The sequence below is a fragment of the Glycine soja genome, chromosome 13, assembly GCF_004193775.1.
Source record: "Glycine soja cultivar W05 chromosome 13, ASM419377v2, whole genome shotgun sequence".
In the NCBI taxonomy this organism is placed as follows: domain Eukaryota; kingdom Viridiplantae; phylum Streptophyta; class Magnoliopsida; order Fabales; family Fabaceae; genus Glycine; species Glycine soja.
In genome coordinates this window covers 881,504-902,759 of record NC_041014.1, presented here as the reverse complement: position 1 = coordinate 902,759, position 21,256 = coordinate 881,504, and the positions used below count along the sequence as shown (strand labels likewise).

The 21,256-nt window shown below is 38.5% G+C and overlaps 1 long non-coding RNA gene across 1 annotated transcript; it reads right to left on the bottom strand.

The window, feature by feature from the left end:
- Positions 1-4,266: 4,266 nt before the first annotated feature.
- LOC114382081 lies at positions 4,267-20,948 on the bottom strand. Its single transcript, XR_003660170.1, has 3 exons — positions 20,442-20,948; positions 18,065-19,440; positions 4,267-4,989 (listed from the first exon to the last, which is right to left on the bottom strand). It is a non-coding gene; the product is annotated as an uncharacterized LOC114382081 (long non-coding RNA).
- Positions 20,949-21,256: the final 308 nt, after the last annotated feature.

Below are 21,256 nucleotides of genomic sequence, written 5' to 3'. Positions count from 1 at the left end.
TTTGCGTTTAGCCAAGTGACTTTGTTTCTACGGCCTGTGTTTAGCTGAGTTCGCCTATCGGATTATGATTAGCCAAATGTGTCTATCAATTTATGATTAGCCGAATGCATGTATCGGTCTATGTTTAGTTGAATAACTTCGTCTCTTCGGTCTATGTTTAGCCAAATGACTTAGTTATCTTCGGTCTAGTTTTAGTTGAATGCGCTATCGGTCTATGCTTAGCCAAATGCGTCTATCGATCTATGCTTAGCCGAAAGTGTCTATCGGTCTATGCTTAGTCTAATGTGTCTATCGATCTATGCTTAGCCGAATGAGTCTATCGGTCTATAATTAGTCAAAAGCGTCTATTAGTCTATAATTAGCCGAATGCACTATCGGTCTATGATTATCCAAATGCGTCTATCGATCTATGCTTAGCCGAAAGCGTCTATGTATCTATGCTTAGCTTAATGCATCTACCAGTCTATGATTAGCTGAAAGCGTCTATCAGTCTATGCTCAGCCAAATGCATTTTTCGATCTAATGGGGCCTCATGTTGGGTTTTGTAATGATTTAGTATGAGAAACTGATTGGTCTACTCGGATCCGATAAGCTAATAATATGATATTATTATAGTAATGGAGTCAGATTGGGCTATGTGGATTGCTTTCTTTTCTGCTAACCTTACCTCTGCCTTATTAGGCTCATATCCATCTTGGGTCATTGGAGACCCTTTGGCTTAGTGTTGAAGATGTATGAAACTTTGGCTGTTGAGATTTTGACAACACTGAAGGGAGTTCGTATATTCTTCATATAGCACCAATGTTAGTGGGCTGGATGCCTTTGCTCCAATACGATTTTGCAACTATATATGGAGACTATTTTTTAGTTTCCATTCGTGTGTGCTTTAAAACTTGTTATCATGTAAGAGACTATCCAACATACCGGCAATCAACATGTCGTTCTACTTATCGTAAAAACAAACGACATTAGGCATGTAATTCTTAACACGTCCTGCAATGATGCGCATGCATATGAATGACAGACAGGCTTGACATGGGCGTCTCCCATACCAAAGGAAAAACAACACCATGTTCACAGTGTATGTGGGGGACATCATATAACATGCACATCAAATTGAATTATATATGCATCTCTCTTCACAATACGTGTAATAGTAATAATTTTCTTTTGTATATGAAAAGTCAAGTACTCATCATGTGAGTGTCTAAATGACGAGTTAACTATGCCAAGTGTAAGGTATAATGCTGCTCATGACATATTTACATGATAAAATCAGTTCCAAATTTAGGTGCGTCGGATAGACCACAGCACCTTTCAACATTTATATAATGGAGTAGAATGACATGGTGTCATGATCATGTAATATGACATGATATGATATTTATCTATGTTCAAGATGACATATAAAGCCCATGCACTCTTGTCTAGATTGTGCTTTTTTGCATGTGTATATTTATTTACTATAGAATTTATGCTTTTAGCAATATAATGTTACTATAAGTACCTGTAACTTATTAAGCTTCATGTGTCCTTATGCCATGCACACGTTAACTTTTTCCAAGTAAATACTCATTTGCATTTTAGCACACATAACGATATTACTTATGAGGCAATTGAATTCAAATTAAAGATTCATAAAATATTGTGGCATGACACAAATAGAAATAGCGTGTAGCTTTGGTGTGAATAGTTTAGCATGTATGGTCTAAAGATTGCCATAAAAAAAAAAAAAAGGTGTAGTACCTTTAAGTCTTAGCATCCGCCGATTTTAGAATGGTAATAACTTTATGACGATATAATTGATGCGTCTAAACATGGCACGACAATTGCATTTAGCGGGGTGAAGAGTTGCAGGCGCAGTACCTTTTTTATACGAAATCTATGTGTTCGTTATGACCGAAAGGCATTTCGGGGTTCGATGCTCTCGTATTTGGGCTTTCACGTTGATCTAACATAAGAAAGATGACTATTGGACCTTGATTGTGTCCTGTGTGACGGGATAAGCTTCAACAGACATGTTATCAGTATTTCTTACTGTGATTCGATTAGAAATTCCCGATTGCGAGTCCCAATTTGAAAAATAATTCTTGCTTCCACGAGGCGAATGCAATTCCTTGATGATTCAGAAATTGAACCTAGGGTTCCGTGTTGTTGCAAATTCGAGGTGTAACGGTAACGTTCTAGATTGACAAAGTACCGATTGGATCTCTACCCTTCATGGATTAGACACTATTTTCATTAGGGAGACTTCTTGAAGTAGTGACCATTAAGAATATTCTAAGATATTATGAATTGGTTTTCAGACTAAAAGTAAACTTTTTCAAAAGTAGGTTTGGAGCATTTAGAGTGGATCCTGTGGTGGTAATGAGGTATGCAGATTTCTTAAATTATAAGTTGCTAAAATGTTCCTTGGGGTATCTATTGGGACTCATCCTAGTAGGATGTGTATTTGGAATTCTAACATTGAAAAACACTCCAAAAAATTGTGTACTTGAAAACATAGGTTGCTTTCTTTGGGGGAGGGTGTGTCTCTTAAATTCCATTATTTTTGCTTTACCCTAGTTTTCTTGTCTTTTTCAAATTGTCAACCCTTGTGAGGAAGAGAATAGTGGTCATCCGATCCAAAGGGGTTTTTTATGGGGTTGTGAGAAAGGCAGAATGAGAGTGTCATGGGTGCGTTGAGACATTATTTGTAAGCCTAAAAGTCAAGGGGGCCGGGATTAGGAGTAAAAAACTTTGAGTTGTTTAACATGGCTCCCCTTGCCAAATGGAGGTGGGATTTGTTTAATGAGAACAAAGGTAGTTTGCGGTGTAGGATTCTATTGTTTAGGTATGGAGGGTGGAGGGGTTTACTTAGAGGAGAGGTTGGTAGACATTCTTCCTTCCTTTTAGTGGAAAGATTTGCATAGTGTGTGGAGGAAACAACGACATTAAGTGGTTTGAGAATTGTGTGGATTTGAGGGTGAGCGTTGGGAATAGAGTGAGTTTTGGTTTGATTGTTGGAAAGGACATGAAGCTCTAGCTCATGAGTATCCTAGAATTTTTCTAAACTTAAATTAAAAAGATGAGATGATAAATAACATGCATAGTTGGGAAGGTGGAGTTGGAGGTGGCATTTTTGTTGGAGAAGGGAGTGGTTCACCCGGAAGTAGATATGGTTAATGAGTTTGTCAATATAATCCAAAATATAAGACTGCACACGGGAGATTTGGATTGCTGGATTTGGAAAGTGGACAACACTGGGAGCTATAGTGTCAAATAAGCCTATGCAATTCTACATGAAGAGACTTTCGGCTATCAACAACATCAGATCCTGAATGACATTTGGAGCTTGAAAGTCCCTCCAAAAATTTTGATGTTCTTGTGGTGAGTTATGAAGAATGCACTGCAAACAGGGGTTGACTTGAAGAAGAGGGGTATAGTTATACCGAATTGCAATTTTAGATGTTCATTTTGTGGCCAAGAGGAGGAAACAAAGGACCACATCTTTTTCTCCTGTATTGCAGTCTATGATGTGTGGATGAGATGCTATTCTTGGTTCGGTATTGTGTCAGTTTGGTTGGAGTCTACTCAGCAAATATTCTGTCAGCGTGTCATGGTGTCGGGTTCTGCATTAGCAAATAGAATATGGCGAATTTTGTGGTGTTCTATCACTTGGGTCATTTGGAATTGGAGAAACAATGCGGTGTTTAGAGGTACTGCACTAAATTTTCACAAACTATGGCATGATGCTCTCTTTCACTATTGGTCTTGGCTGAAATCATATGAGCCAAACTTCAATTATTCCTATGTACAATGGGAGACAAATCCTGGACCGTGCATTGATCAATAATATATAATATTGCCTTGCTGCAAATTTGTGTGGTTGATATTGGGTCAAGGGTGGTTTTAAGCTTGGTTATGTAGATTTTTTGCCTTGCTGCTGTAACTGTAGGGGATCGTGGATATAGCTGGAAGGTTGTAGGATTCAGTCCTTGTTTATGTACTCGAGAGCCTCACTTCATCTGTAGCATCTTAGTTTATACAGGAACGTGTATAAGGTAAGATTCTAGAGGAGTAAGTGTTTTGTGGAGGTTGTTTGCGTGTAATAAGTTTGTTGGAGTTTTTAGTTAATGCTTGACAGTGGTATAGCTAGAATTGTGAACTAAATGTGTGCGGTGGCACTTGTGCTATTTATCAGTGTATTATATTTATAGAATTATCTTAGAATGTATTTTAAAAAAAATAAAAGTTTTTAAAAAATTAAACAATTAAAAATGGGTTTCCACTGGCTAGTCACTATTATTCACAATTTATTTAACAACAGACGAATCAAAAAATGTAAAACACATAAACAACTATATTGATACACATTGATGGATTCAATTAGCAATAAAGCAAGCACTGGATTTCATAGAAAATAGAAACAAACTGCACCTTTTCTTCATCAAAGAGAACTTTTGCATTTCTATCTTGACCATCAACATCAATATATGTCTGCAACATGAAGAGGACAAAATTAAAACATCAATTAGACAACATAACAAATGTAAAAGAGTCAAGAACATATAACACATACCTTGAACAGTTCTCTGTGTTGGTCCAACCCTAACACTCATAGCCTTATAAATACCAGTCACATGATGAAAACAAAACATCTTTATGTGATGATTAATGTTTTAACCTATTATCTTACAAAATAAATATTATGCAACCTGACTAATCTAATAAATTTAACTATATATATATATATAATATATTTTCCGTTAAGATAAAAATAAGTGGACAACAATAAAAAATAACAACTAAAAGAAAATAAATATATTTTTCACACTTTTAAAATGTGAGTTGCAATCTCACCTTCTCGGTTGTCATGCTCTCCATTTCTTGGATAAATTTGCAAAGATGGCGGATGTAATCGGGGTAAAGCTCTAAGTTGCAGTGATCGACCACCTCCTTTGATCCACAAGGGATTACAAATTGTGTAGGATTACAAAAATTATTGGCCTACTGTTTACGCTGAAATTTGGTAAACAATCGCTAGTCTAATCGAGTTGCTTGCGAGATCGACTAGTGAATCTCAGGAGCATGCCAATTGTGTGTTCGCTTTAGATGTAAAGCCTTTAGTGTTCATCGTTGTAACAAACATTCATTGGTTTGAAATTTGTAAAAGGTAGAATTCTTTGAAAGGAACGAAATGCTGGAAGTAAATTAACAAGAGAAAAGTAAAATGCAGAATTTAAGGGGTCAGCGAGTTCATTCGATCGAATGAACCTTTTAAAAGACAGGAATTATAAAGTGAAACGTAAATTGCATTGCACTTGAAATGTAAAGTTTACAGAAACTTAAAAATGGTTCACAATCATACATTTTCCTTGCGTACTCGTTTCTCTCTGCGCTGGGTACTTTGAGTGTATAAGGATTTGTAGAAATGATTTGCGACCCCGAAATCTGACTAAAAAACTGCTATATATAGACATTCGAAAATAAACTGCCCTAACGGTCGAAACATTATCCTAATGCCAAGTGTCCTGCTACGTACACCTTGCATGCACATAACTGCTCCTTAGAACGGTTATCCATATCGCTCGAAGTCGAACTAATCTTGTGAAGTTTTGTCAGAAATTACGCTAAGTCCAGAAATCTTGTTGCCTTAACTTCGATTCGACCATACGCCAGCTCGATTCGCCCAATGGTTCGAAGCCCTCTTTCTTGTCTTAGCCTTATATTTTGTAAATACCTCCTTGAACCTGTGAATCCTTTTCAATAGACTCTTCTTTCTTTTCGATTCGAACAGAATCTGAAAAAATTCGAATTTAGAGCATATTTTTAGCTCATCAAAAATATGGGCTAACAAATTGCCCCCAAAAAATGTCTGCTTCGATTCGAGATCGAAGGAAGATGAGAAGTTGACATTTTTTCTCTTCTTCTACCAGTTTTCCTGAAACGGCGTCATGATGGCACGTTTACTGGTAACCGTCGCCTCGATCTCCCACTACCCATCATTAATTCCACCTTTCTAGGCAGAGTGGGACACGTGTCACGCTGGGGAGTCAGAAGGGAAACCTGATTTGATTGATTTTTGACCATTGATTATTATTATATTGTTTTTCCCTTTTAAAAGTGAAACTCCATAAATAGCGCCAGAAACTCCAGAAAAGCCCCTTTAGCTTCTCTGCTTCCAAAACCCTTCTTCTTCTTTGCTTCCGAAACCCTTCCTCTTCTAATTCGTATCCATTATCTCCGGCGAAACCTTCTTATTTTCATATACTTGTTATTCCTTTCATCATCAACCTCACCGTATCTCTGAACTTTGCCACTGTTCTTCGTGAATCCAAGCTCTTACTCACTGATTCCACCAGTTACCAAACCCTTCGCAAGAATCACCCCTTTTCAGATTTCTTACAATGTCGCAAGGACAAGCGGTTCCGTTTGCTGGGAAGTGGCAACGCTTTACAGTCAGGAATGATGGAGAAAAGGTGGTTCCAGAACCACATGGTGACGCCGAACAGACAGAAACCTGGGAATCAGAGGTGATGATCCCTTTTGCAGTGGAAAAAACGGTTTACGCTTTTGGTGGACCCCTGCCAGACAAAGCATCACTTTCGAGTAAAATGAGTAAGGTATTTCCCTGCTACCCAACTTGCGAACCTAGGATTTTTGATAGTGAGCCTTACAACTTTAATTGTTTAAGCAAACCCAACAAACTCTTTCGATCCGCCCCGTCAATAGCCCATAAGGATTACCTGCCTTGGCTTGATCGAGTCGAACAAGCGTATGAGGATTTCTGGAAGACATATGGCATCTTTGATTTGATACAATTCTCTCGATCTGGTCCTGAATATCGACCAGAAATGCTGATAGCAGCCATGCACTTCTTCGAATCTTCTACCAACACCTTTCAGTTTAAGTGTGGGATGATGACCCCCACTCTCTTAGATGTGGCCGCCCTTACAGGTCTTAGACCTAGCGGAGAAACTTACGACCCCACTAATTCTAGTGATAATATCAAACTAGTATATAAGGAGAACACCTTTTCCAAATATATAGCTGAACACAAAGGACCCGTCGAAGAGGAGGTTTCTGATGAAGAGCACGTAGCCTTCTTAACCCTGTGGCTATCTCACTATGTTTTCTGCATGAAATCCTTGCAAGTAGCCAAAAGATTTATTCCAATGGCATTACAAATTCATGAAGGTCAGAACTTTGGATTTGGACGCCTCTTGTTAGCAGTGTTATACGAATCGCTTGGTGAGGCATGCGATGATCTGAAGAAATCGAAGGATGGGTCTTCCTTCTTAGTGTCTGGGCCTATGTGGCTTCTCCAGTTGTGGCTTAATGCCACTTTCGAACAAGAAATGGGATTAATAATCCCACAAGATTATGCTGAAGAAGTTGCAAATCGCTCGATCGAAGGCCAGAGAGCACTTCGACTAACACCCAAGACCTTGGATCAAAGCTCACAAAAGCTGTTCCTAAAGTATATGAGGATTTTCCTGAGCTTTGACAAGTTTCTTCCCCAACATGCTCCATTCATTAGTCGAGAGGTTGGCCCAGCCTGGTTCACTGGCTATTTCCCTGCTGTCGATCCGGACAATGAAGAAGAAGTGAACGAAATATGGTCATTTTACTTGAATCCACAGATCCTGTCTTGTCGTACAGGTGTTCAATCGAACTATTTAGGCCTAGTTGGATACCAGCCTAATTTGGTTTCAAGACAATTTGGCCTCTCGCAAATTCGTCCTAAAAGCTTGTTCGAAGATCCTCAAGACGTCATAAGAGGGGCCAATCTTTCGGAAAAGACTTTCAAGAAGTTTTTGAAGATTTCTCTTGATGAAAACTATTACCTGCATCCTTTTGAGTTCAACCATTCCCACTTCTGCACCATGGGGTTTGTTACCTGGTGGGAAAAATATTATTCGACCCGTTCAGTTGGAGACACTACTATCATGATCTCCAGGCTTGAGAGTGGTTTTACACAACCAACGGTCGAGAATATTCGCTCAAACCTTCAAGCTCGAGGTATTAACTTACTTTTGACTTTCTAAATTGATATGTATTTTTGCCTTTTCTAATATTATTACTTTCAGGCAAAACAATCATGACGAAGAAAAGTGCTGAAACGTCTCGAGCTGACGTGAGACCCAAGAAACCTACTGGGGTGAAAATCCAGGAAGAGAAACAAGAAGAAAAGGTAACTCTTCCGAACTTATCCTTTAATCTTAATGTCTTATCTCATATTTCTTTATTTTTTCAGAGTCAAAAGAAAGATGATAGCACTGAGACTACCACGACTTCAAAACGCTCGAAGCATGCGGTCGTCGAATTAGACGAAGAGAAAGATGCAAGTTTTATTTCTAATGTCAATATTATAGCTCTCTTTCAAGTCTATATTCTGACATTTCTTTACCCTCATAACACAGGAAGAAGAGGAAAGACCTCTTATAAGAAAAAGAAAGTTACCTGCGACTTCGACCAAATCTGCTGACCAAACAGAGGCAGGCGATTCCCAGGCTCAAATGCCTAAGAAGAAAAAGAAAGTGAAGCAGGTCGAGCCTGAACCTTTAGTGGCTGTCGAGGGTAGTGAGCCACCCAAGAAGAAAAAGAAAAAGAGCAAGTCTTCAAAAGAACAAGGTAACCATCAACCTGTTAACGTCCCACCACCTTCGACCGATATTGACGGCACAGAGGTAGAAGCTGCTCCTTCTATTGCTGAGATGGGCAACCCTGTCGAGCAACCGAACCCACCACAAGAACAACCTACCGTCGAGGTATCATTCTTAATGTGATTTTAATCATGGCTTATACGAAACTATTTGTTAACTCTTTCCATGACAATTCGAATCAGGTGCAACAAAGTGTTTCTGCAGAAGAAAAACCCTCATGTGCGCGAACATCTCCCGCTCCTGAGGCGGATGCAGTGAATGTTGAGGAATGGGGTGAAGGTCAAGGCATTGGATCCAGTCGTCCTCATGGTTGGGCAGAGGTCGATGACCATCATGAGCCGAACCAGTCAGATAATACCACTCCTCATGAATCGAGTCAGAAAAGTTCATCTGAAGAAAACTTTTTTGATGAAGACGCCATAAAAGAGGCTGAAGCTGGAGGTTCGGACATTTACCCGGTGTCTTCAACATCTAAGCTTTCCGCTAGCATAGGGATCGCAGAAGATACATTCATTCAAATGCAAGACGAAGACCCTGCTGCAGCCCTTCGACTCCTGCTGAACACAAGTCAAGCCAACACCTCAAGTGAAAAGATTCCTGGTGCTTCGTCCTCATCTGATGCTGAAATAAACTCTTCAGTACGCCAAGATTCTCTGCTCTTGAAGTTATCCATGGAATACGCACGGAAAGATGTGCTTAAATCCATTGAAGAGAACCCCTCTGCTGCCTTTGGGCACCTGAACTTTTTGAAGAAATTGCACAACCCCCTTACCTCTGATGAGATTCTAGGCAAAGTTATCCAAATCGAGGCCATCATTGACCAATTTGCAAGTACTGTGCAGAAAAAACGCGAAAATGGCGCAAGACTAGATGCCCAGAAACAGGCACATATCCTTCTGCTCGAGAAAGCCCGAGCTGCTCAACATGAAGTCGAACGTCTCACCAAAGAGGCGAAAGAAGGATCTTCTGAGATCAAAGACTGTGATGATAACATCTCCTCCTGGGAGGCAACTATTACGGATCTGCTGTCTCAGGTCGATGATCTAAGGCAGAAAATTGTGACAGAGCAGGCCAAACGCAAGGAACTCCAGGAGAAGGCCGCTGACTCGATTCAGAAACTGGTTGCTGAAAAAGGGAGGGAAGGCCTGAAGGCCTTTAGCGCATCTCAGGCTGTAGCAGATGAGGCAAGGGTTATGGAGAGTGCTGACCAGGTCTTAACTAAAGAGATGGCCACCTTGAAAAAGCTGTATGAGGATTTGGTCATGAATTAGTAGAACTTATGATTTCTTTATTTCGAATTCTGTATTTCGATTCTACTTTTCGATGTAATATTGACACATGCCCTTTTGTGGCAATTTACTGTTATCGCCATTTTTATGTTTCCAGTATTTCTCTTATTCTATGCTTATTTTAACTTCGAGCAATGTTGGTTTATATTTTTTCAAATATTTACCATTTATACTCAAAGTACGTTTCTGAGGGGTTAGCTCCTCCACTTCATAAGCACCATTCGAATAAATCTGAATTATTCTAAACGGTCCTTCCCAATTTGGTGACCATTTGCCCAAGGCTCGATCCTTACTATCCATGGGCAGGATAACCTTCCAAACTAAATCTCCAATATTAAAAGTTTTTGACTTCACTTTCTTATTATAAGCTTTAGCAACTCTTTCTTTTTGTTTAGTCAAAACTTCTAATGCTCTTAATCTCTCCTCATCTAAATCAACCAACTCATCTGACATCATTTTCCAATAATGGTCGATTGGAATGTCCATTTGTTTTTGTACCCTGGCTGATTGCAAATGTATTTCGACCGGAAGTACAGCATCATGCCCAAAAGTCAGTCGAAATGGGGTAGTATTAGTTGATTCCTTAGGAGAATTTCTACATGCCCATAGAACTTGATCTAACGTTTTATTCCAATTTCTTGGCTTTTGGGCAATGTGTTTTTTAATCAAGTTAATTACAATCTTATTAGCTGCTTCGACCTGACCATTTGCTTGCGCGTAATATGGTGTTGAGGTTAATAATCGAAAGCCAGTTTTTTGGGCAAATTCTTGCATTTTTCGTCCAGTAAAAACTGAACCTTGATCAGTGGTAATTGTTTCAGGAATACCATACCTATAAATAATATGATTTTGAATGAAACTAATTACTGCTTCCTGATCAACATTTGGCAAAGGGACTGCTTCGATCCATTTTGTAAAGTAATCGATACCAACTATAATATAATGCTGGTTCTTAGAAGAGGCAGGCTTGATTTCACCAATTAGGTCCAAAGCCCATCCTCTGAAAGGCCAAGGTTTGATTATGGAGTGTAACTCACTAGCAGGTACATGCTGTATCCCTACATGCTTTTGGCATTCCTGACAACCTTTAGCAAATTCTATGCAGTCTTTTAACATCGAAGGCCAATACAAACCTTGTCGAAATAAAAGCCATTTCATTTTATGGCTTGCTTGATGTGATCCACAGGCCCCACTGTGAACATGGGAAACTGCCAAGTATGCTTCTGATTCACTTAGACATTTTAGCAACACTCCTTCTGTAGTCTTTTTAAACAAATCATTTCCCATAACCACGTAATTTAAAGCCCTATATTTGACCTTTCGAGCCACATTGCCTATTGGATTTTCCAAATATTCGACAATGGACTTTCTCCAATCATTATCTAACATATTGTCAATGGCCAAAATTTGAATTTTTTCCTGGAGATCATCCATGCTTTCATCTTCATTATTTTGTGGTATACTTGCCCCCACAAGTTTTGGCATTGGCAATTTAGTGCTTAATGGCTCTGGTAACACTAGTTTATCTTTTATTTCGATCAACTGAGTTAACTTTTCCTTCGACATTTTGTACCCTGAAGCTATTTGGGCTAAATCATTTGCTTCTTGGTTTTCTTGTCGAGGTATATGCTCAATGTTAATGTAATCGAAATGATTCAGAAGAGAACTTGCTATAACAAAATATTTTGCTAAGTGTTCATTAACACATTTGTATTCTTGTGTTAATTGCCTCAACACTAATTCTGAATCACCTCTTATGTTAACATTTCTTGCCCCCAAGCTAATTAAAATTTCAAGGCCTGCAATTAGAGCCTCATACTCAGCCTCATTATTAGAACAAAGCCCTTTGATTCTATATCTAAATTTAGTTGGAACTTTATTGGGGGATATTATTAAAACTCCAATTCCAGTTCCATGTTTGTGTTTCGAACCATCGAAATATAAAATCCAAGGCTCTGTATCGACATAGTCTTGCGGCATTTCGATCACTAAGTGATCTACAATGAAATCTGCCACAATTTGTCCCTTAACAGATTTCAAAGGCTTGTACGTTAAAGAATATTCTGTTAATGCTAGAGCCCATTTTCCAATTCTACTGTGTAGAATAGGTTTTGACAACATGTGCTTAATAATATCATAATGAGAATACACATAAACATCAACAGGCTTTATATATTGCTTAAGTTTTGCACAAGAGAAATACAAACAAAGACAAAGTTTTTCTATGGCAGTATATCTAGTTTCTGCATCATTTAGTACACGACTAAGATAATAAATTGCATGTTCTATGCCATCATCATCTTCCTGAGCCAACATGCTACCAATGGTCTTGTCAGACGCAGCAATATACAACTTCATAGTCTTATTTCGACTAGGAGGCATTAACACAGGAGGCTTGATAAGATATTCTTTAATTTCATCGAAAGCCTTTTGATGCTCTTCACCCCATTTGAACGGTTCATCTTTCTTGAGTCGAAGTAATGGCGAAAAAATTTGAGCTTTGCCACTTAGATTCGAAATGAATCACCTCAAGAAGTTGATTTTTCCTAGCAAAGACTGAAGCTGTTTTTTGGTCGAAGGAGGCTTCGTCTCAAGAATAGCCTTTGTCTTGTTTTGATTTATCTCAATGCCTTTTTTATGCACCACAAAACCAAGGAAATCTCCTGCACGCACACAAAAAGCACACTTTAATGGATTCATTTTTAATCCATGTTTCCTCATTCGTTCGAAAGATTGCCTAAGGTAATCCAAATGGCTATCTTCTGAAGAGGATTTGATGATTATATCATCAATATAAACTTGCATAAATGTGTCAATAAAATCATGAAACATGGAATTCATGGCCCTTTGATAAGTGGCCCCAGCATTTTTCAACCCAAAGGGCATAACCACCCATTCATAAGTGCCTAGAGCACCAGGGCATCGAAATGCTGTTTTTGACACATCACTTTCAGCAATAAATATTTGGTTATAACCCGAATAACCATCTAACATGCTTAAAAATTCGAAGCCAGCTGCTGAATCTACCAACATTTCTGCTACCGGCATCGCATATTCATCTTTAGGTGTAGCATTATTTAAATCCCTAAAATCTATGCATACTCTAAGAGTTCCATTCTTTTTAATGACAGGGACTATATTTGCTAACCATTCGACATACCTGGCAGACCTGATGAATTTACACCTCAGCAGCCTTTCGATCTCTTCCTTAATCTTGGACATGATTTCTGGTGCGAATCTTCTTGGTAGTTGTTTTACTGGTCTTTTTCCTTCCTTAATAGGTAATTTCATTTCGACCATTTCTCTGCTTAACCCAGGCATTTCGTGGTAATCCCAAGCAAAACAGTCTTTAAATTCTCTAAGAAGAGGCACCAGCTTTTCTTTTAAACTTGAGGTGATATTGGCACTGATATAGGTTGGCCTTTTTATCGAGCCATCTCCAATGTCGATCTCCTCCAAAGGATCTTGAGCCTGCATCCTTGGCACCTCACTTATAGGATTTTTCTCAAAACCCAGTGGCTCATCATCATAAATGCAGTCCAGTCTTCGATCCTTTGTTTCTTTGTTTTCATGATGTTCGATCTTGGCTTCAACTGCCATATTTTGTTGGAATTCAGCCTCAAGGGCCGTATTTAGTCTATTCTCGGCCATATAAGCCGTAATTCTGGCCCATGCAGTGGCCTCAGTCATATTAATCTTCATATATATTCCACCCAGTTGGTGGAATGACTCCATCTTCAGAGGAAACAGCATTAATTTCTTCCCTCTCCCATATAAATCCATGGGTAGGATGGAGTTTGACAGAGTGGATAACATTGTTACCTGACTCGAAAGCAATCTCCTTGTCACCACAAGGTGCTATGTTAGCCAAATTTTTGTCAAAGGTTTGTGGAGTAACACTATCAACCTCTGACTTATAGAAGCTTTGATCTGCCTCTATATTTTCAACAATCCCATCTTCCCTCCAGATAATGAGTTTCTGGTGGAGAGTAGATGGCACAGCCCCAACTCCATGGATCCACTCCCTTCCTAATAGCAAGTTAAAATTAGCCTTAGACTGTATCACCAGGAATAGAGTTGGTCGAACTATACTGCCTACAGCAACTTCTACTTGAATGGCTCCCAAAGAATAGCCAGTTTTGCCCTCATAATTAGAAAGCACAATGTTGTGGGAAGATAGATCAGTGTCATGTTTCCCGATCTTGTAGAGCATAGATCGAGGCATTAAGTTGACAGCCGCTCCTCCATCTATGAGCACTTTGTTGATTCCAACATTCTCAACTTTTGCCCTGATGAAAAGAGGTTTGAGATGACTTTTCATCTGAAAATCTGGCTTTTCGAAATAAGCTAATTGTTCTTCCACACAGCCATTGTTCATAACATAGTAACATACTGGCTTTGGGTCAGCCATATCAAAATGATCGAACTCACTTTCGATCTCAGTAACTTCAGACTGGACATCATATTCAGATGGCAAGATAGATACCACACAGATGACATCAAAGTCTGGTTCAGAATCCAGTAGATCCTCATCCTCCATCTTATCTTCATCCACTGGAGGCAGGAGTCTCTCTTTTACTGGCCTCCTAGATACTTCTTTATACTGGCCCGTTTGCAGATTCTGTTGGGCCAATTTCTTCTGACGCTGGAACCTACGCCATTGGGTCCTCGTCATAGGATTCTTTCCTTTGTAATTGTTCCTATAAGAGTACCTATTAGCCTCCTGTGGGCCAATTTGCTTCGTTCCACTCGAACCACCTACTTCCATGGCCCCTTTGTTGAACCTTATAAGTCCCTGGTGCATCCATTTTTCGACCGGAACTGAACCAGGAGGAGCGAAAGTATTCCTTCGACCAGACTTCTGATTAGTATTCGACTGCACCATAACCTTTTTGCCTTTATCGAAACGTTGGTTCTGCTTTGCCCCCTTGTTAACAACTTGGTATTTTTTGAGGCCCTCAGTAGCCTCCCTATCACATACTGCACTGCAGCGAGGGCAGAGCATCACAATCTTGTTTTCGAGTTTGCATCTGTTCAAGAAATCAATTAAATCCTCCTCAGCCTGAGGATACACAACCTTCATTTGTTCGTTGTAATCCTCTTCAGATATGTCATGAACTTGCACCTGAGACAACTCCATTGCTTCGACCATCATTATTTCTTGGGGCTCTGCATAAAGAGTTTCAGCAGCTTTGGACATTTCAGCATTTGCCTGGGCAGCCTTTGGTTTCTCACCAAATTTGAGCCTCCCTTCGTTAAGAGCCTTTTGAACCAAATCCCTGAAAAGAATGCAACGTGAGGTTTTATGGCCAAGGAAATTATGAAATTTACAATAACCCCTTTTCCTCTGTTGTTCGATTGGGGGTACTTTCAAGCCCTTAGGAACAACAATTTGGCCATCTGTGACTAATAAATCAAATATTTCATCACATTTAGTTATGTCAAATGTATAAGTTTTAGACACAAATTTATCATTTTTAGGTTCAACAGGGTTTTTTCCATTGGAAGGTCTAAGGAGTTTACAAACATAAGGAGGTCCAGGTTTTAATTCTGCTAAATCAACCTCATTGTCTTCGATATCTTCATAAATAATATCGAACTCCTGGTCACTGTCGTTGGTTTCAACATATGCAACCTTTTCCTTCTTGTGGAACTTAGAATTTCTAGCCTTTTCAGCCTTCAATCGTTCGAGTTGTCGAACTCTTTCAGCCAATTGAGCCATATCCCTTAAATACTGGGTATCTAATTTCTTTCTAATCGAATAGTCTAGGCCACCAGCAGCCATTTCGACTAATTCATGTTCAGGGACTTGGGTGAAACACCTTGCCTTTAAGAGTCTGAATCTGTTCAAATAATCATCAATTGATTCAGGTGCCTTACGTCGAACGCTGGCTAACTCTTTAAGGCTTATCTTAGACTGTCCCATATAGAATTGCTCATGGAAAATCCTTTCCAATTGGTTCCAATTATGTATGGAATGAGGAGAAAGGGTTGTAAACCATGTAAAAGCGTTTTTAGTTAAGGAATTAGGGAAATATTTCATTCTCAAATTTTCATTATTAGCCAAGTCCCCTGCCTCGACCAAATATCTAGCAATGTGTTCGACAGTGGACTCATTTGTCTCTCCTGCAAACTTAGTAAACTTAGGGATTTTCACACCCCTTGGTAATTCTGTCTGTAACACATACTCAGATAATGGAGACACAAAATTGGGCCTGTGTAAGCCCAAGTTCAAACCATTCTGTACTAAAATTGTTTCGACCATTTGGGCTAGGTTATTCTGCCTATCGAAACGGTTTTGTTGAATATTCCCTATTACTTCATCAGCATTTTGGTTTCTATTTACCAATATTATACCAGGGTTTGGTTCGACCTGTTGGGCTGGTGGCTCTATGCGTGCCACTGGTTGTGGTGCTTGAGCCATTTGCATCCCTGGATTGTTAGGCATCTGTATCTCTTGGACAGGCGCCTGTATTTGGAACTGTCGAATTGGTGGTTGCTGTATGGGTGGTGCCCCAAAAAAGTCAGCAATTCGACTTATTTGATTCGTTAACATTTGGTAACTGTCATTTGTATTTTGAATTAAGGGGTTAATGACAGTTCCTATTTGTTGTGTTAACATGTTAACCATATCATGGTTACTTTCATCCATTTGTTGCCTGAGTGACAAAACGGACGTATTGGTTAAATGTTGAGGAATTACCCTACCTTGATTGCCCGCTACAGACCCTGATGGAGAGGACATATTAAGATTCTCTACATTTGGTTGAGAGTTTTGCAGCCCTACCATCAAAGATGTAGGCATGCCATATAGAGGGTTTTGAAGCGGTCGAAAGGGACTTCCACTGGGATTCCCTAAACTGGGGTTATTCCATGGGGCAAAAGCAGACGCTGACGTGGTCGAACTTGCCAACGTCATGTTGGTCATGGGAGAAGTTACCCCTGTCTGATTCATAACCGTCGAAGCGGTCGAACTTATCGTGCCAACAGTTTGTTCAGGAATTGCTCCTAAGCCAGAATTTATATTGGCATTACTGACAGATGTCTGCGTTGGTTGCCCCTCCATATTTGGAAGGTCATTGTTTCGATTACTTGGGGGTGGTCTAGCCATCCTTGTACGAGTTTTAAATTCTGTTAAGTGTGGAACAGATTTCCCACTTCTTAAATGCATACAAGATCAAAACAATCAAGAGTGCAATAAACCAACAGCACTGAATAAAACTTTAACAATAATGTAAAGCAGAAACACACAATTGACCGGTCCCACTGGGCGTGCCAATTTGTTTACGCTGAAATTTGGTAAACAATCGCTAGTCTAATCGAGTTGCTTGCGAGATCGACTAGTGAATCTCAGGAGCATGCCAATTGTGTGTTCGCTTTAGATGTAAAGCCTTTAGTGTTCATCGTTGTAACAAACATTCATTGGTTTGAAATTTGTAAAAGGTAGAATTCTTTGAAAGGAACGAAATGCTGGAAGTAAATTAACAAGAGAAAAGTAAAATGCAGAATTTAAGGGGTCAGCGAGTTCATTCGATCGAATGAACCTTTTAAAAGACAGGAATTATAAAGTGAAACGTAAATTGCATTGCACTTGAAATGTAAAGTTTACAGAAACTTAAAAATGGTTCACAATCATACATTTTCCTTGCGTACTCGTTTCTCTCTGCGCTGGGTACTTTGAGTGTATAAGGATTTGTAGAAATGATTTGCGACCCCGAAATCTGACTAAAAAACTGCTATATATAGACATTCGAAAATAAACTGCCCTAACGGTCGAAACATTATCCTAATGCCAAGTGTCCTGCTACGTACACCTTGCATGCACATAACTGCTCCTTAGAACGGTTATCCATATCACTCGAAGTCGAACTAATCTTGTGAAGTTTTGTCAGAAATTGCGCTAAGTCCAGAAATCTTGTTGCCTTAACTTCGATTCGACCATACGCCAGCTCGATTCGCCCAATGGTTCGAAGCCCTCATTCTTGTCTTAGCCTTATATTTTGTAAATACCTCCTTGAACCTGTGAATCCTTTTCAATAGACTCTTCTTTCTTTTCGATTCGAACAGAATCTGAAAAAATTCGAATTTAGAGCATATTTTTAGCTCATCAAAAATATGGGCTAACACCTACATAGACATTCTTCATCTAATTTTGGAATGCTTATTTTCATTACAAGCAAAAATAAAGTTCAAACTAATTAAATAAAGCCAGGCACATATAATCTAGAACAAAAGGGGAAAATTATCTTCAAATCAGTTTAATTGCAGAAGATGATAGCCTATGATGAAATTTGATACAATTTGTTTAACAAAACATTCAATTCGCAGTAAGTAGAACTAAAGCAAAATTTAATCAAACATGAATCTGGGTTAAGCATTAAGAAAATCTCTCTCACTATGAAGTTTCTACTTGTTCATGTTTGAGGCATAAGCATTTCAAATGATTTTCATTTCGAGAATAGACAATAGTCACATTACAAGTTTACTTCAACCATACACTATGTTAATTTGAGAATAGTATCACTAGTGAAGAATTTCCCCGATTCCCAAACCTTCTTTATTTTCTTTCCCATAACATACTGGACTATCATATTAGCTACCTATAAAGGGAAAGAACTTTAGTATGATGGGTAATTTGCTTTGTCCATATACTTGCTTTAAGTGTTAACAGAAACAAATATAGAGAAAAGAAGCAACATGATTTCGGTACATCATATACTTACATGTATTACAAGTACAAGGCACTTGACCTTTATTTTATTGATGTGCTGAGTTGAAATAAAAAATTACAATTAGACCAAATGAAACAATACATGGAACAGAATATTAGTTAATCCAAATAATGACATCTTAAAAAGTAAGTATTCTTCAATCTTGCTAAAGATTCCATGAAGAGGTTAAATTCAAGTAGATTAAATAGTTTAGCATTATTGTTTTAGTTGATTTCATATTTTGGTCAACATAAAAAAGAACCACTGTACATTTAAAAAATTGCATAGTCATTATTTTTCCTACATCCGTGACATGCTTCAATTTTTATAAGTGGATTATATCATATTGCCTATATATTAATATATTATTTAGTATTTTGTCCTTGTACTCGAGTGTAAGCTGCATGTTTCTCATTAGTCAATAGCCTTCAATATATTACCTTATAAATGTAAGTTGCATGCCCCCAACAGGTATAGTGTGCATGGATTTATCCAGAGCCACTATCAAGCATCTTATTGACATTTACCTCAAACACAAGACAAAATAATAATAATAATAATAATAATAATAATAAAAACAATTAAACAAAATGAAATTGCAAGGTGCATTGCAGATCAAAGAATAAAAAGTACCCTGCTCAAGGATTACCCTTTAAATTCAACAAAACAAAATTGTGCTTATGTGTGTGTTGGTGTGTGTGGTCCATTCAATATAACAGAACACATAATGTTGCATTTGCCAAAGAATGGCCTACCTTGCCAGTAGATGCCCCATATCCAGAGTAGTCATATCTGCAAACAAAAAATTGCATAAAAACATCAATTTTCAACTTTAGTCTAGAAATGTTGGCCCCCTAAGATATTGAAGTAACATCATTTTCATCTTTTAAAAACTATTTACATCCATTAAGCGCAATAATCTCCAAATTTGATTCAATCAAGTTCAAGTCCCTTAATGCACTAAATTGGGTCAATGGTGAAGTCAATTGGTAAACTAAGTCGTCTATACACAACCATTCAAGCGCCAATAGCCACTAATCAGTCATATATCCATGAAGATGACAACATTTTAAAAGTATAACAAGTAAAGAAAACCCTTATTATTATTATGTTTTTTCCTATTTTATAATTTAATTTTGAAACAAAAAGGTAACAATGTTGGAAGTGGTGAGGGGTAAAAAGGAGTAAAACATTGGCATGCTCCAACCCCACTAAGCACCAAGAAAAACGCCAAGGCTACGTCACCATCCAAGTATATAGGTAAAAATTGGGATACTTTATACAGAGGGAGAAAGAAAATGAAACGAAAAGACAAAAAGAGATCAGCCAAAGATTGCTACGAACTACCAAGAAGAAGCAAGCCATAAATACAAGCCACTTTTCATTTTTTTTCCCTTTCACTTTTACTTTTTCCAATTTTTGTTTGTTTGTTTGTTTAGAGAAGCCATATTCAGGTGCCCCTAAACTCCAACTCCATTCACTTTCCACATTGATTGAAAAGATGTTGTAGGAAAGAGGCATTGACATTCATTGGCATGCCATATCTTATACACAAACTCATTCACCACTAGATCTAAAAAATCACGCAGGATAACAACTCATCAAAATCCAAACCAAACCAAACCAAAGCATGCATAGATTGATTCACTTAATCTCAAATCTACACTAAAAAAACCTAATATAATAAGGGTAAAAATAAAAATAAATAAAAAACATTAGTGGAAGAAAGAGAAAGTGAAAACAAGAGAGAGAAAGAGGGTAAAATTAAAAATTAAAAACACATAGATAATTACAAAAAAGGGTCACTGATAACGTGCAAGCCTGAGGCTTCTCGATCTCGCAATGAAGAGCTCAGGCGGCGGCACGTGGTGCTTCCTGCAACAGCAGAGTAGCAAGGACATGGGTGATGCACTCCTGGCAGGGCTCTTGGCGCGTGATCGCACCAACGAGAGGCCACAAACCACCTCGTCTTTGAGCACAATGAAGAACCCTTGCTTCCGCTCCATTTGAGTGAGTGAGTTGAAGGGAGCACACACAACACAACTACGCAAAGTGATTAGGATTTAGAAGAAATAAAAATGGTTTGTTGAAAATGAGAGAAAGAGAGAGAGAGAGAAAGAGAAAAGGGAAGAGAGGTGTGTGTGGGCCAGAGAATGAGGGAGAGTTTGTAGTGTGCGACGGCTTCCAGAATACTCTTCATGAGGGAGGCGGTCTATGACTTCAAGATGGCACCATCGACCATGCGGTCAAAAACCATGTAGGGCTGGTGGAGAAAGGGTTTAAGGATTTAGGGATTTTGGCACGAGATGAAAGAGTTTCAGAAACGTGAGAGTTGGAGTGCTTCACTCGATATATAAAAATTTCACATGTCAACAACGACGGTTTTAAGTAAAACCGTCTTAAATTTGAGTGTGTTTACACCATATATTTAAGAAAATACCACCGATATTTTTTTAAAGACAGTTTCAATAGAACCGGCTTTATTTTAGCATCATAAAAGGTTGTTTTTGTGGTAGTCATTTTATCTTATCTTTCCTCTAATAATAAATAATATTTGATTTTAGGGAATATCTCTATCTTTTTTTTATAGAAGATAGAGTTTCTCTCT